Genomic DNA, 13,652 nt, shown 5'->3' with positions numbered 1-13,652 from the left:
CATACCGCCTGGCCAGCCTGTCCCTCCTCGGGCCCGGCGGTGGCTAGGGTAGCGGGGGCCCGTGGGTCTTCGCGGTCTAAAAGTAAAGGCTCGAGGATGTGAGATGGGGAGCTGATCGCCCAGCCGCCTCCGATCACAACAGCCCCCGCCCCAAGACACACAGAGCCGCACTCTGGCCCGGGCACGCTGGGCGTCAAGCTGCGGCCAATACAAGACATGCAGGGTAGACTCCCAGTAGCGGTGGCCCGAGACCCGGCCGGCCTTTGCGGAGAGGGTATTTGTCGCCACCGCCACCCACGCGTAGGCCCCACTGTGTAGCCTTCCCCTTTGACTCCCCGGGCCATCATGAAACACAGAGCGCACAGGTCCCCCCCAGCCGCCGCCACTTCCGGGGAAGTTGGGGATCCCCAGGCCTGGCTGCACGTCCCAGGGGTGCCAGCATGTGCACGGACCCTGGGGAGGACCAGGGCAGCGCGGTCCCTCCACACCCGGATTCTTCCCCGGTGCAGCACACAACCGCCACGGGCTTCCGAAGCGCCGGAGAGGGGAGGAGGAAGGGAAGGCGGAGGCCCGGGAGGCGGGCTGCGCGCTTGAGACGTGTGTGTGTGTGTGTGTGTGTGTATGTGTGTGTGTGTGTGTGTGTGTGTGTGTGTACACGCGCAGGCGCGCGCGCCCGGAAAGGGGGACGAGTGTTTGGGGGAGGCAGGGTGAGTGTGAGCAACCCGGAACCAGCCGTCCCAATCGGGACTTGCCTAGCTGGCCTCTCCAGCCCCCGGCCGTGAGGCTGCGTGCCCAGGGCTGGCGGCTCAAGCGGAGGGGAGCCAGGAGGTGCGGAAGGCGTTGCCGGGCGTCCGGCCAGCTCCGCGAGAGGAGCCCGGCGGCGCGCCCGGAGCCCAGGGACCGGCGTGACCCAGCCGCCCCCGCAGGCGGTAGTTTAGCTCCGCCTCCCGGGACCACTGACTCTCGGCGATAAGGAGTTCCTCGGCAATCGGCTGTCCCCAGTGCCCAGTCACCTCCGGCGGACGTGACCGCCGGATGCTATGTGGCGAGGTGGGGCGAGGGGCCTTTGCACGGCCTTCCCTGGTCCCTTCTCCGCCGCGGAGCCACAGTAACGTGCAAAATAAGGGCCAAATGTCGGGCTTCCTCATCTCTTCCCATAACCCTTTGGAAGGTGGGGGGTCCAACACTCCCCCAAACAGCTCACCTTCACTACACAACACTGGGGAGGCAGCACAGCCCTACATTCCTCGGTCGGGGGGCGATCCTGGCCATAGCCCAAACTGTGCAACAAAGCCGTTTAACAGTTCTGGGCCTCGGTGTCCTTATCTGTAAAATGAGACCAGTAACGTGTCTAACTCACGGGGTTGTTTTCAGGATAAGAGTTAATACATAAAGTGCCTAGAACTCTGCCTGGCATACAGTGCTACAGTGTTTGTTGTTAGGGTTTGGTACCCTCTTACCAGGCTGAAGCAGGTGAAGGTGGGGTTTGCACAGGGTAGAAAGGGCACTGCTGCCCACAAAAGGCGGCAAAATGGGCTCCAACTGTCTCCACTAGATTTTCCCTTAAAGACCCTCGTGTGTGGTAGGGATGGAAGGGGGAACTTCGCTTTAATGGTGCTCATTTAGGCTGGATTAATGGGAAGCTCCTGCTAGGGCTCAGGCACAATTACCCACCCTCTCCCTGAGGCCTTGGGCGAACAGCACTGGTTTAGAGGACGTCCGGTAGACTCTTCCAGGACACCCTTTCTGATGGCTCAAGGCCACCTCCTATAAATCAGTTCTTAGAGGCGCTGGGCAAAAGCCACATCCTCTGGGGATGTAAGTTAGCCAGATTTTAACACTGGTCCAGAGCTGGCAGGCGGCAGGCCCTAGTCCCCGGGCTGCTGGTGAGTCTCATTTTAGAGACTCACAAACGCACCACTATTTACGTACACAGAACGGGTCAGATTTCTAATTTCAAAAAGCTTCCCATTTCCTTTGAAATGGGGTCTCCTGCGCGATGGGGCGGAGTTGGGGCAAAGAAGCGCCCCGAGGAGGCCTCGGCGCCACTCACTCCCCGCCTGGCCTCTCCCAGGTCGCTCATAATTCATTAGGTGGGACAGCCTTTTCCTTTTCAAAGACAACGCAAATGGCCTTTCCCTTACGTGGCTGCCGGCGTTCGCCTAATCACTGAAATGTGCTGGCGGTGCGCTCTCGCTCTCGCAGTTGATCCTTATCGGAACTGTGCGTGCCAGGCGGCCAGCCCCGCGAAAGACAAAGACGCGGGTGCCTCCGGGTTTGCTCCCGAAGCCTCAGGGTCACCTCCGGGGCTTCCCCTTCACAGCCTCTGGCTCCCAAGCCGCTGCCGGCCAGCCTCCGGAACAAACCCGCAGCCTTAAGTCAGAATTCCAGTTCTCGAGCGCCACCCGGAGCGTTCACTTTTCCCCTCCTCCGAGGCCGCGTGGTGCGCGAGTGAGAGTCCGAGGGCGGCGGGAGCAGACGTTTGGGGCCGGGGGCCGGGGGCGGGGACTCCCCGGCACCCAGCAGCACGAACGCAGGTTAAAGAAAAAGGCAAGAGAAAAACGTGGGCTTATAAAAGCCAAAGCCCAGGACCATCTAGTCTGAAGTACAAACAACCTCAGGAGGGAGTTTGCAAGGAGCAAGCAACCCCCATATAGAAACTACAACTAAACGAAATCCCCGTTTAGAGTTATAGTAAGAGTCCTCGAAGGTGGAGTGCAAAGGGGACCGCGGTTTCTTAGGACACACACGGGCTGTGCTAAGATACATCATGCTCAGCCCGGCACCTCCTGCACACACGTTTAACAGCAGGCAGAGAGCGGAGTTTCATCTACAGATCAACTAGTTCTCACAGTATTTATAACTGACTCAACGTTTACTTGATTTTTTAAAAAAAGATTTATCTTGCTTGAAAGATACATTAACAACCTGTATTTAGATGAGCTAAGTTCTCTCAGCTGTCTGCCCATGTCTGTCTGGTCTCTCTAAGAATCCACGTTTTCTAGCCCGGGAAGGGGCAGGCTCCTCCTTCGGCGGTTTCCTGGCTTGGCGCCCATCCTCCCCAAGCACCGGGAACGGAGACGGCCGCATTAATACTCGCGGGCAGCCTGTTCTGACCTATACTGTCATTTTTTCCATCGGTCAGAATCGGGCGGCGGGGGGGGGAGGTGTTCTCCTCCGAGGGGCTCTGCACGGATCATTGGGTTTTCCCCGGCGAACTTAACACGGAGGCAAAAGGGGCAGATGGAAACCAGGCCTCGGCTGGCCGGGCGCGCGTAAGCGCCGCACTCGGCAGCTCGACGCAAAGCCAGGGCTGGATTTTCGCAGCCTGGGCCCGGCGGCCTCCCCGCGCCGGCGCGATCCTCTCTCCCTCGGGCTGAGCAAACGTGCTCTTCAAATTCCGCCCTGGAGACAGCAGCTGTGCGGCGCGGGGGGGTGGGGGGGAATAACCCGCAACTTTCCCAACAGAAAGTGTATGCGCACAGGAGAGGTGAAGGCCCACCCGATTCTGTGCACGTACCGACACAGCATCTAATCAGTGTCACTGCCAGGAATACGCTTCCGCGGCGGGCGACACCCCGGCCCCCGCCAACCTGCAGGAGGGAGGGGGGATGCAAATGGCGTCTCGCGTCGTCCCAGACTCTGCACAGCTCCCGCTGCCGAGACTCCGAGCAGACGTCGCAGCGGGCCAAGCGTCGCCACTCTGGGGACGCGAACAAGCTGGCGGCCCGCGCCTCTCTCCTGCTACCTGGTCGCGGGAAAACGAACTAGCACCGCTCCCCGGCCGAGGCCATTCCCCCGCCCCCACCGCCGGAAGAGCTGCCCTTCCCCGATGGGAGGGGGGCGGGAAACTTTGCGAGACGACTGTTCCGCGCCTTTCTCGCGTGGCGTCGGAGAGGAACTTGGGTGGGTTTCCCGTCCGAGGCCTGACCACACCCTCCCACTTTTCTAGGCCTCGGACCTGAACCTCGTGGACTACGGAGCGGAGGGGGACACTTCGGGCCACTCGGAGGGCGGCACCGAAGTCAGGCGTCCCCAAGGGCTCTGGCGGACGGCCAAGTTTGTGTTCTTTCCATCCCACGCCGGAGTAGCGCTCGCTACTTTGGGGAAACTTCAGACTCCTCAACCCCGGCCACGAGGCCACCCCTGTCTTTAAGGTAGGGCCAATGGTCTCTCTACAGCACCCTCTCCCGCTCTGCGGCCCCCGCACCGCTCCCACAGCCCCGGGGAGTCCCCACAGATGGCCCGCGCCTTCCCTCGCCCGCTCTTCCGGGGGAGGGGGAGGCGCGTGGGTCGTGTGCACCACGACTCCGGCCCGCATCCTCCGCGGAGCCACCTCCGCAACCTGCCCCGCCCGGAGTCGCCCTGCGGGATGCAGCCTTCCCCGCGCGTAATGGGGCACCCCTGGGACGCAGGCAAGGATGGCGGTTCCGGTCGTTCCGGGATTTGCGTGCAAGAAGACAACAAGGCCGGCGACTACAGGAGCGGCGCCTCCATTCTCGGGGTTGAGACGCCCGCGCAGTCTCCGCGTCGGTCCCGCTATCGCCACTCTTGCCTGGGGGGCCCGCTTCCGTACCCCGTGCCACCCCCCAGCAATCCCTCGTCCCGCCCTTGCGGCACCACGCGGAGCTCCGAGCACGCTGTCTCCCACCCCAGCCCCTCCATAACTCGCGCACCTCCCTCGCCCCGGGCTCGGGGCACTACTCGCTCTCAGCGCCCGGGGTACGCCGGTTCCACCCTCGGCTGCGAAAGCCGCCGCCCCGTGCCACCCCCGCCCGGCCCGGCCCTTGTCCCAGCCCTTGTCCCAGCCCGGCTCCCCCGCCAGCTGCGCCGCCACCGCCGCACGTGACCCGCCCCCGTCGCGGCTTCCGCCTATCTGCCTGTTCCGGAGCACAAACAATTTCTGCTCTGACGCGGGGTCTCTCGGGCCCCGGCGTCCTCTCCTCCTTGCCTCCCCCCCTTCCGGGTACGAGAACTCAAAACAACTCGCTGACCTTCGGGCCGACCAGCTCCAGCTTCCACCGACTCCGGCATTCTGTTCAAACCCGGCAGCGGCGGCTTCTAAGATTTCACTCCGCGCTGGGCTGGGGGGAGGGGGTGATTCCTCCGGGAGGGGGTGTCTCAGATCGAAAGAGCCACTTCACGCTCATTCCTCTCCTCCCAAGTGAGTTTTTAGACTGTCCAGAGGCCCTGGGGAAAGCCGCGCGCAAAGAAAGCCACCCCCCACTCCCACCCCAACACGCGGGCGCGCGCGCGCGCGCACACACACACACGCGCGCGCGCGCGCGCGCGCCGCCTTGACTGGTGCCTGACCTGATTTCCAGGGTCACGGCCCAGCGGCGGAGGGCCTGGACAGCCTCCGAAATACCACGGAGCGGTGGAGTGCGGCACGGATCAGAGCTGGGGTGGGGTGGAGGGATTGTGCTAAATAGTCATAGTAGCTCCCACTTCTGCGCTGTGCCGAGTACTTTACAAGCCCTTGAACTTTACGGATCAGGAAACTGAGGCGTAGAGAAAGGTCAGTTAATTGACTCTATCAGTCACCCAGCAAGCTAAATGACTTAGTAGGAGTAGGAATTTGAACCCAGGTGTCCCGGAGTCCGGGGTGGTTAAACATTATGCTAGTACTCACATTGGAATCAAAAGTACAGACCCATCTACAGAACTTAGTGTTCACTTGAGAGCTACATATTTTCCACGTTGCGTTGTGACTGGTACCCAGTAGGCCTTAATAAATAATGGTGAAATGAATGGGTGTCTGAATAAATGATTGACAGAATCACTGATGGCAAGTGATTTTAGAGAAAACAGCCCCAACCACTGCTCCTTCTAAGAGGACTGTTTTACCTTAATAAAATCTCTAGCTGTTTTGTGACTGTTTGCAGATAACAGGAAACTCTTATTCAAAAATATATTAACCTCCCACCCCTCCCCCCAGCCAATCAGCCTGGCAGCGTTTGAACTTGCTGGGGCACATACCCAAAGCAGCTTGTACTTGATCTCAGCCATTTTCCCTACCCTGTTCCTTCTCCGTAGGCTTCTGCTCAGGGTCAGGCAGCCTGGAGCTGCATTTGAAGTGATTCTGAACATATCCCAGGAAAAGAGTATACACCCACCAAACGTGGCTCATTGACTTCCCTTCCACAGGCTGGTGGTGGTGGTGTTGGCGTGGGGGGAGCGTGACTTGCAGCTCAGTGGTTATCTTTTAATTCACAGACCACATAAGGAACACCATGATCCGTGCGTCTGTGCAGCGTGTTCCAGAGTCCCAGCCCTCACCAGCTGTGAGGTCACATCTCTTGGAAGGCAGTCATCTACCTCAACCAACAGCTCCGAGATGCTGGGCAGCGGGACCGTATCTGCCATTGGGAGAGCTGCCGCTGGTGCTCTGGGCTGTCCTACTCCTTCCGGTAGCCAAAGAGAGGATGCGAGTTTTAAAAATGCATATATTCAGGTAATCCATATTGTCATACGCCGTCTCCCCCCCCGCCCCCGTTTTCTAAACCTAACAAGTTGTTCCTTCTGTGTCACTAATTGGGCAGCCTGAAATGAGGACAAATTTCATTTCCGGTTACCTGAAAGTAAACTTTCTCCCTTCCAGTTTGATTCCTCCAACATCTGTTGAATGCCTCTGTGGTGTAAGTCACTATATTAGGCAGAACATGGAGGAGGAAAATGGCTAGCCTCTGTTTCTGATTAGTGATATAGTCTGTCCTCCCTCCTCTCTCTCTCTCTCTCTCTCTCTCTCTCTCTCTCTCTCTCGCCCTCCCTCCCTTCCTCCCTCCCTTCCTCCTTTGTCTTTCTCTCTTTCTGACAGTTGTCTATTTTGGCTCATGTTCCTATGATAATTACCCAAGAAATGAAAGCGTTTATTTTCTAAGTAACAACCCAATATTGATTAGAAGGCTGGGGTTTCAGCCGCCTCTTTTACAGTCTGGTCTGGAGGGACCAGCAGGACCCTGTGACCTCAGCTTGTGGCCAGCCCAGGTTGGAAACATCAAGGGATTTCCAAGGAGGCCACAGGCCTCAATCCTACTTGGTCAGATCGTAGCTGCACACACTCTTGCCGAAATTCACTTACCCCTCGTGCAGGGGGAACTGGTGACAAGTGATGCTGAACCAGAGGTTCAGGATGCTCATATGATTTATTATCTGTGTACAGCCTGGGGAGGAGAAAAGACTCATAGAAGTGTTCTAGGCTGGTCATTCTGCATGTGAGCATTTATTTATCTGCAAAGCTGCCGAATGTCCCTGCAGGAAGTCGCGGGCGCAGCAACCCCTGACTGCACAGACAAAAGTCTCCCCTTTACACAGGGCTGCTTTTATTGTTTCCAACAGCTTTGTGCTTTCCCTGGGGGAAGAGGAGAGTCACAGAGCGAGTTTTCTTCCTCTTTTCTCACGCTGCAGAGGAAGTGATGTTGTGGAAACAGGGGCATTAACTTGGCCTGCAAACCACATCAGAGCCAGAGTTGGGAAAAGCTCGGAGCAGGGTGGCATTCCTATGGCTTTCGTCCTCCGGGTCCCCAAAAACCCAGCCTGGGTCTGAGCATGGGGATGGCGGGCGCTCACAGGTGGCACAGAGCAAGAGAAGTCGTACTTGGGACTCATTCCATGGGTACAAGGGGCTCCCTGGGGACGGGTGCTCCTGAACCATTAGGAGTCAAGCCCCCAAATGACTCCTGGGGCAGCTTCATTCATTCTTCATTCATCTATTGGAACACACTTAGGGATTAGGCACTTGGTGCCCAGCACTGTGCTGGCCCAGGGTGTGCAATGGTAAGCGACAGAGACACAGTCCCTGCGTCACGGAGCTTACATCCTACTTCGCTTGGCACGCGCAAGGTACCGGATGTGGTCCCGACCGTCGAATCCTGTAGGTCCTACCTCCTTAACGTCTATCCTGGGCTCTTCCTCATCCGACCATCCTTAATTCAGACCCTTGAGGACTCCTCGTGGAACAATGGAACCCACCCTCCCCAAACTCGCCTCCTCCATCTGAATCGTTCAAGCAGCAAGAAGGGGAGAGACAAGGGGAGATAAGGACACCCCCATCCAGCTGAGTCAGCCTCCTTTCTAAAGATTTCTCAGAAGTCCCACCTAATGATTTCTACTTATGTCTCATTGGCCACTTCTTGCTGCAGGGGAGGCCGAGGAATGGTACCTTTTAGCTTGAGGCCATTGCTGCCTCAGGTTACTACGGAAGGGGGGATGGCTACTGGGGTGGCCAGCCAGCCACCTCTGCTCATATACTCACAGGGTATGTGACAGACAGTATGACATCACTTAGTAGGTGGTAGGAGAGAGTTTGAGAGGGACCTTTTGGGCTCTGTTCCCTGGTTCACATCCCAGTTCTGTGAGAGCCGCCCTCTGTCTCCTCCGTGGGGTTGGGATGCCAGCAGCCTCTATGTTGATGTAGGTGCAGGTGGAATCTGCCCCTAGCTGAGCCAGTTCTGTTCTTTTTTTTTTTTTTCCCCTGGAAATGGGGGATCAGGAGAGAGAAAGCTGGTCAGTCAGGGCAGGGCAGGCTGCATGGTTCCACCTCCCGCCCTGCACCCCGGCTCACCTTCCTGAGATGAGTCCTTGGATGCCAGCTCCCCACCTCCTCGTGACCCTGGCCCTGCTTGGCCTCCCACACACCACCCTGGCCTTGGGACTGCTACCACCCTTTGCCCCTGGGTACTAACTTTGGGAAGGTCAGGGTTGGGGAGCCTCACGGTGCCTTGGGGGTGGGGCAAGGTGGCAGCACTTTTGGCCGGACACATGGCAGGGTCCTCTCCTCCACGGAGGATCCAGGCACCGAATGTGTCCCAGCATGGAGGTTGTGATCCCTTGGAGGCCAGCGAGTACCTTGGGTGGAGGCAGTGGGCGTGCGGGGGAAGGGGAGAGTGAGGTCCCAGCCCCTGGCTGGGACCCTGCATTTTAGTTTTGTTCTGGGCCCCACAAATTATGTAGTCAGCCCTGTCTGACCGTGGGGCCATTGCGTTCAAGCCTGTGGATGCCAGGCCAGGGAAAGCCAGTCTGCAGAAAGGCAGAGAATAATAAAGAAATGCGGTAAAAAACAGAGTGCCTTCAGAAACAGGGCCCCAGAGAGGGCAAAGATTGGTTCCTGAAGGGCGTCCAGTGCCCGGCTCCTGCCCGCTGTGGGGACCTGCCTGTACTTCTGCTCCTGAGTTCTTCTCATCAGTTCCCTTCTGTTCCTTGTGCTACTATGAATGGTTTCCCCTGATTACCAGCTAAAAGTGCCCCAACCCAGACCAAAAAAAAAAAAAAAGCTTGGTTTGCAGTTTATAGTGTTGGGTTTCAGTCCCAACTTTGCCGTTTAATTCGCTGTGTGATACTGGGCGAGTAGTTTTTTTAAAAAATATATTTATTTATTTAGGCTGCACCAGGTCTTAGTTGTGGCACATAGGATCTTCATTGTGGCATGACTAGTTGCGGCATGCATGTGGGAACTAGTTCCCCCACCAGGGATCGAACCTGGGCCCCCTGCATTGGGAGCGCGGAGTCTTACCTGCTGGACCACTAGGGAAGTCCCTGGGCAGGTTAGTTATTCTCTCTGAGGCTTCGTTTCTTCAACCTTAAAAAAATGGCTGGACCTAATGGTACCAACGTTGTAAGTTGCTATAAGGATTATCTGTTTACACCCCTTCTTGTTAATAGAAGTATTTAAGACACAAAGGCATGTAGAGGATTTTGAGTGAAACAACTTCCTTCTCTGACTGTTTTCTCAGTACTTCGATACTGCATACTTGAATCTGGTTAACTTAAGTGGTTAGAATAGGGTCAAACGAGATGGATGTCATAGGTTTTGAGCACTAGACAGGTTTGCTTAGCGTATTTCCATGACTAAAGACTAAACACATAAGGTAGATATTCCAGTTATCTATCGCTGCACAATGAACAACCCCCAAATGTGTGGTTCAAAATAACAACCATGTTACTGTATCTCATTATCTTGTGGGCCAGGAATTGGGACGGGACTAGGATGGGTGATTCTTCTGCTCCATGTGGGGTCAACTAGGGGCTCTCGGTGGCACTCTGGTGGTGGATGTGCTGGTCTGGAGGGTCCAAGTTGGCTTCATGCACAAGTATAGTGCTTTGGTGGGGATGACTCCAAGGCTGGGCTCAGCTGGGACTGTAGGATGTGGTTCCTATCTGTGGCCTCTCCAGCATGGTGGTCTTAGGATAGTGTCACTTTTTCCGTGGTTGCCCAAGTTCCAAAAGACCAAGATAGAATCTAGAAAGCCTTTTCTGACCTAGCCTTGGACATCATGTGGTATCACTTCTGCGGATTCACCTCATTACAGGAGAGTTAGAAGCTCACCCAGATTCAAAAGCAGGAGACTACATGAGGGTGTGAATACCAGGATGCATGGGTCATGGGTGGGGGCATTTTTGGAGACTAGCTATCACAGTGGACCAACCACTTATATGTTTGTTCCCTTAGTCCTGGGGGGCAAAGTGCAAGGACATGGTTGGGAGAGCTCAGGTCCATCCCCAGTTCATCATCAGAAGTATTCTGGGAAATCCTCAGCAAGGGGCAGGAGATGGAAAGGCTCTTGGGAACATCAGCCTCTGCAGAGAGCTAATTCCATAGGCTCTGGATGTTAAATCCTAGTCCTGCTTCAAAACCAGCCTCTTGGGCTCTTGAACTTACAAATAATAATCTCAGATTCCTATGAGGGAGTTATAATTGTCTCCATTTTCTATATGAGGAAACTTAATTAAATTGCCCAGAATCACAGCTAGAAAATGGTACAGCTGGAATTTGAAACCAGCTATATCTAATGCAAAAGCAGTAGGTCATTTTACAGTTTAAGTTACTTTCCCAGGGTCACCCAGAGAAATACAGAAATACAATTCAGTACCCATTCATGGTAAAAACGCTTAGCAGGATTAGAAGAGAATGGAAGTTCCTTCATCTGATAAGGAGTATGTACAAACAAAACTTACAACAAACACTGTATTTAATGGTAAAATATTAAAAGCTTCCCCCCTGAGATCAGGAACTAGACAGGATGATTGCTATCACTCTTTCTATTCATTATTATTCTGGAGGTCATAGCCAGTGCAATAAAGCAAGAAAAAGAAAGAAAAAGCATCCAGATTGGAAAGGAAGAAGTGAAACTCTCATTATTCTCAAATGACATGCTCGTGCACATAGAAAATCCAAAAGAACCTACAATCCAACTATTAGAATTAATAAGGGAGTTCATCAAGGTCACTGAATTTAATGTAGGGCTCTGGTGAGGAGTCAATGAGAAGTTTGTATCAGCTACTAAACCCTAACCTATTTAATCCTCACAACCACTTCTCTTTGGCCTGTGACCCTGGTGACACTTCCTTCTTGACATTCCCTTTACCTTGTCTTCCTTGATACAATCTTCCTTTGGGTCTCGTCCTCCTCTTCTGGTATCTGCTCCTACAACATCGGCCGTGCTCAGAGTTTGATCCACAAGCAGTGCTGTGGCAAGGACAGCTTCATCGTGTTCTCTGTGGGTGGCGTCTCCCATGGGTGTCCAACACTCTTATCATTTCTTCCCTGGACTCGCCCGCTGACCTAGTTCTTGGTTCTCCCACCTCAATTTTTCCCCCCATTTTTTTTATTGTGGTAAAATACACATAATATAAAACCCACTATCTTAACCATTGTAAGTGTACCATTCAGTGGTGTTAAGTACATTCATGTTTCGAAACCATCACTACCATCCTCCTGCCTCCCTTTGTTTCCATCTGTCACACAGGCCCCAGTGGGAGGGGACCTTCCTCAAACACAAACTTGATCTTGCTGCCTTTTCCCTCTTTAAAATCTTTCAAGACCGGAGACACCTTGGTTAAGGATTTGGGGCCATAAGAGAGGTGATCCCAGGAAGCACAGTGAGGGAATGAGAATCAAGACAGGGAAGGGAGGAAGGCCAATATACGGTACGTTTGTGAGCAGGTTACCGATATGGGCAACTGGGGCTCAATTCTGCTGGTGCCTCTCTGAGATCCTGTGTAGCACACCCCTCAGCACTGCCCCGGTGAGGGGTGAGGAAGCTGGAGTATTTACCCACCAACTCCCATCCAGCTGGTAAACCAGCTTTCTGGGAGAACAAAGAAAGTCCCAATTTGTAGTGTTTGCCAGTGGCCACGATATAAATATTCCCAGTGTGGCTGATTGGAAGCTACCAGTGTTTTAACACTTGGCTTGCAAATTTTCTGAATATGTAACAGTCAGGCTCTCAGGCTCTCCAGAGCTAGTACCACTGCTCCAGCACACCCCAGCTCTCATTCCGCATTAGCTGAGGGTTGTTTCTGGGAAGCTAAGCACTTAGGATCTGCTCGCCCATATGGTGGCCAGCTGAGCATGCTTCAGCGGCCTGAGAACTCCCTCTGATGGTTTCAGGAAGTCCTCATTGTGTTTGGGAAATCTTTTCAGGTGCCTTCCGGGTCGGGTGGAGGGACACGGGTGGGACACCAACAGAGCTTGCGGCTAGGTCTTCGCAGGGCCCCCCTGCTTGGAATGCCTGCTCCTTCTTAGCACACACCTCCGCCCCCCACCCCCGTAAGCTTCTGCTCGTCCTTCAGTACTCAGCTGTGGTGGCACCACCTCTGTGAAGCTCTCCCTGCGTTGCCACAAACTGTCCTTGCTCTCGTGACAGCCTGAAAGCACGCCCTTGGCTTGTTCATTGCTACCTGCCTTTGTTCCTCACTGTACCGTAAGATGCCAAGGCCAGGGATGTTGTCTATCAGTTTCTGTAACCGCAGTTGTTAGCCCAGGGCCCAGCACAAACTTAGCTACTTAATAAACAGACAACTCGCCCCACCCGACCCTGGCACGTAGTAATGATTGAGTCAAATGAACACTCTCCCCCCTCCCCCTCCACTATTTCTATATCCACTGCTCAATCAATCAGTTGGTCCCTACAGCTTTATCGCTTATTCCCATCCGTTTTCAAAGAGGACTTTAGGCAACAAGCAGGTGCTTCCTTTCCCGTGAAGGTGTGAGTGACCGTATTTTCTGAAGCAATGATCAGGACACGTGATCTGACACATGTTACGACACACGGTCTGACAATGGGACAGAACAGTTTAAATCACCACCGTCTCGGAAAATCTGGGCTGCGTGGCCCTGTGTCGAAAAGAGCCAGGAGCCATGGCTTCGTAATGCATGCCCAGAGCAGGCGGGAGTTCTGTTGTGAAGACCTCTGTGCTTTTAAGAGCGGCACGTGAAGATAGCGGAAGAGAGAAGTTGATTTCTGCGGCACTCTAGCTGGAGTGATCATAGGGACCAGGGAAAAATCTGTGGCAGAAACAAGCTCCCGTGAAGACCATATGCCGTAGTTCTAATCGATGGCTCTTAGAAGTAATTCCTCGACATTGCATTCATTTTTCCTGCCTCCCCTTCAGGGGCAGGAAGAACGGGGTTGTTAGCCCGCGTTTATAGATGAGGGTACTTAGAAACAGAGAGGTTCAGTGGCTCAGCCCCAGTCACAGAGTGAATCAGAGACACCGCCAGCCTCGAATCCAGAATTCCGACTTGAGCTTCTGCGCCAAGATCCCTCGGGGCACGTTTCCTCTCTAATTTGCATAAATCATCAACATTTTTTTCCAAGCTTGTGCTGAGAAAGCCCCTTTTCAAAGAGCGGAAACTCCCTTTGCCTTCTGTC

At 54.7% G+C, this 13,652-nt stretch overlaps 1 protein-coding gene and 1 long non-coding RNA gene across 4 annotated transcripts in view; one reads left to right on the top strand and one right to left on the bottom strand.

Moving 5' to 3' along the window:
- Nucleotides 1-5,229, bottom strand: part of BCOR (BCL6 corepressor) — a 116,333-nt gene extending 111,104 nt beyond the window's left edge. The window contains exon 1 of the mRNA XM_067723810.1: nt 4,995-5,229. The gene's annotated coding sequence lies outside the window, so the exon portion shown is untranslated. The remainder of the gene's footprint in view (nt 1-4,994) is intronic.
- LOC137217207 (uncharacterized) overlaps nt 3,460-13,652 on the top strand; it is an 81,625-nt gene continuing 71,432 nt past the window's right edge. For 2 of the 3 annotated variants that reach the window (XR_010940054.1, XR_010940053.1), the window contains exons 1-2: nt 3,460-4,157; nt 6,217-6,454. This is a non-coding gene — a long non-coding RNA (uncharacterized lncRNA). The remainder of the gene's footprint in view (nt 4,158-6,216; nt 6,455-13,652) is intronic. The other variant, XR_010940055.1, reaches the window with a different exon arrangement.

This window comes from Pseudorca crassidens, chromosome X (genome assembly GCF_039906515.1).
Source record: "Pseudorca crassidens isolate mPseCra1 chromosome X, mPseCra1.hap1, whole genome shotgun sequence".
Classification (NCBI taxonomy): domain Eukaryota; kingdom Metazoa; phylum Chordata; class Mammalia; order Artiodactyla; family Delphinidae; genus Pseudorca; species Pseudorca crassidens.
Note: the sequence above shows the minus strand (reverse complement) of the source record. Positions and strands in the feature narration are given on the sequence as shown.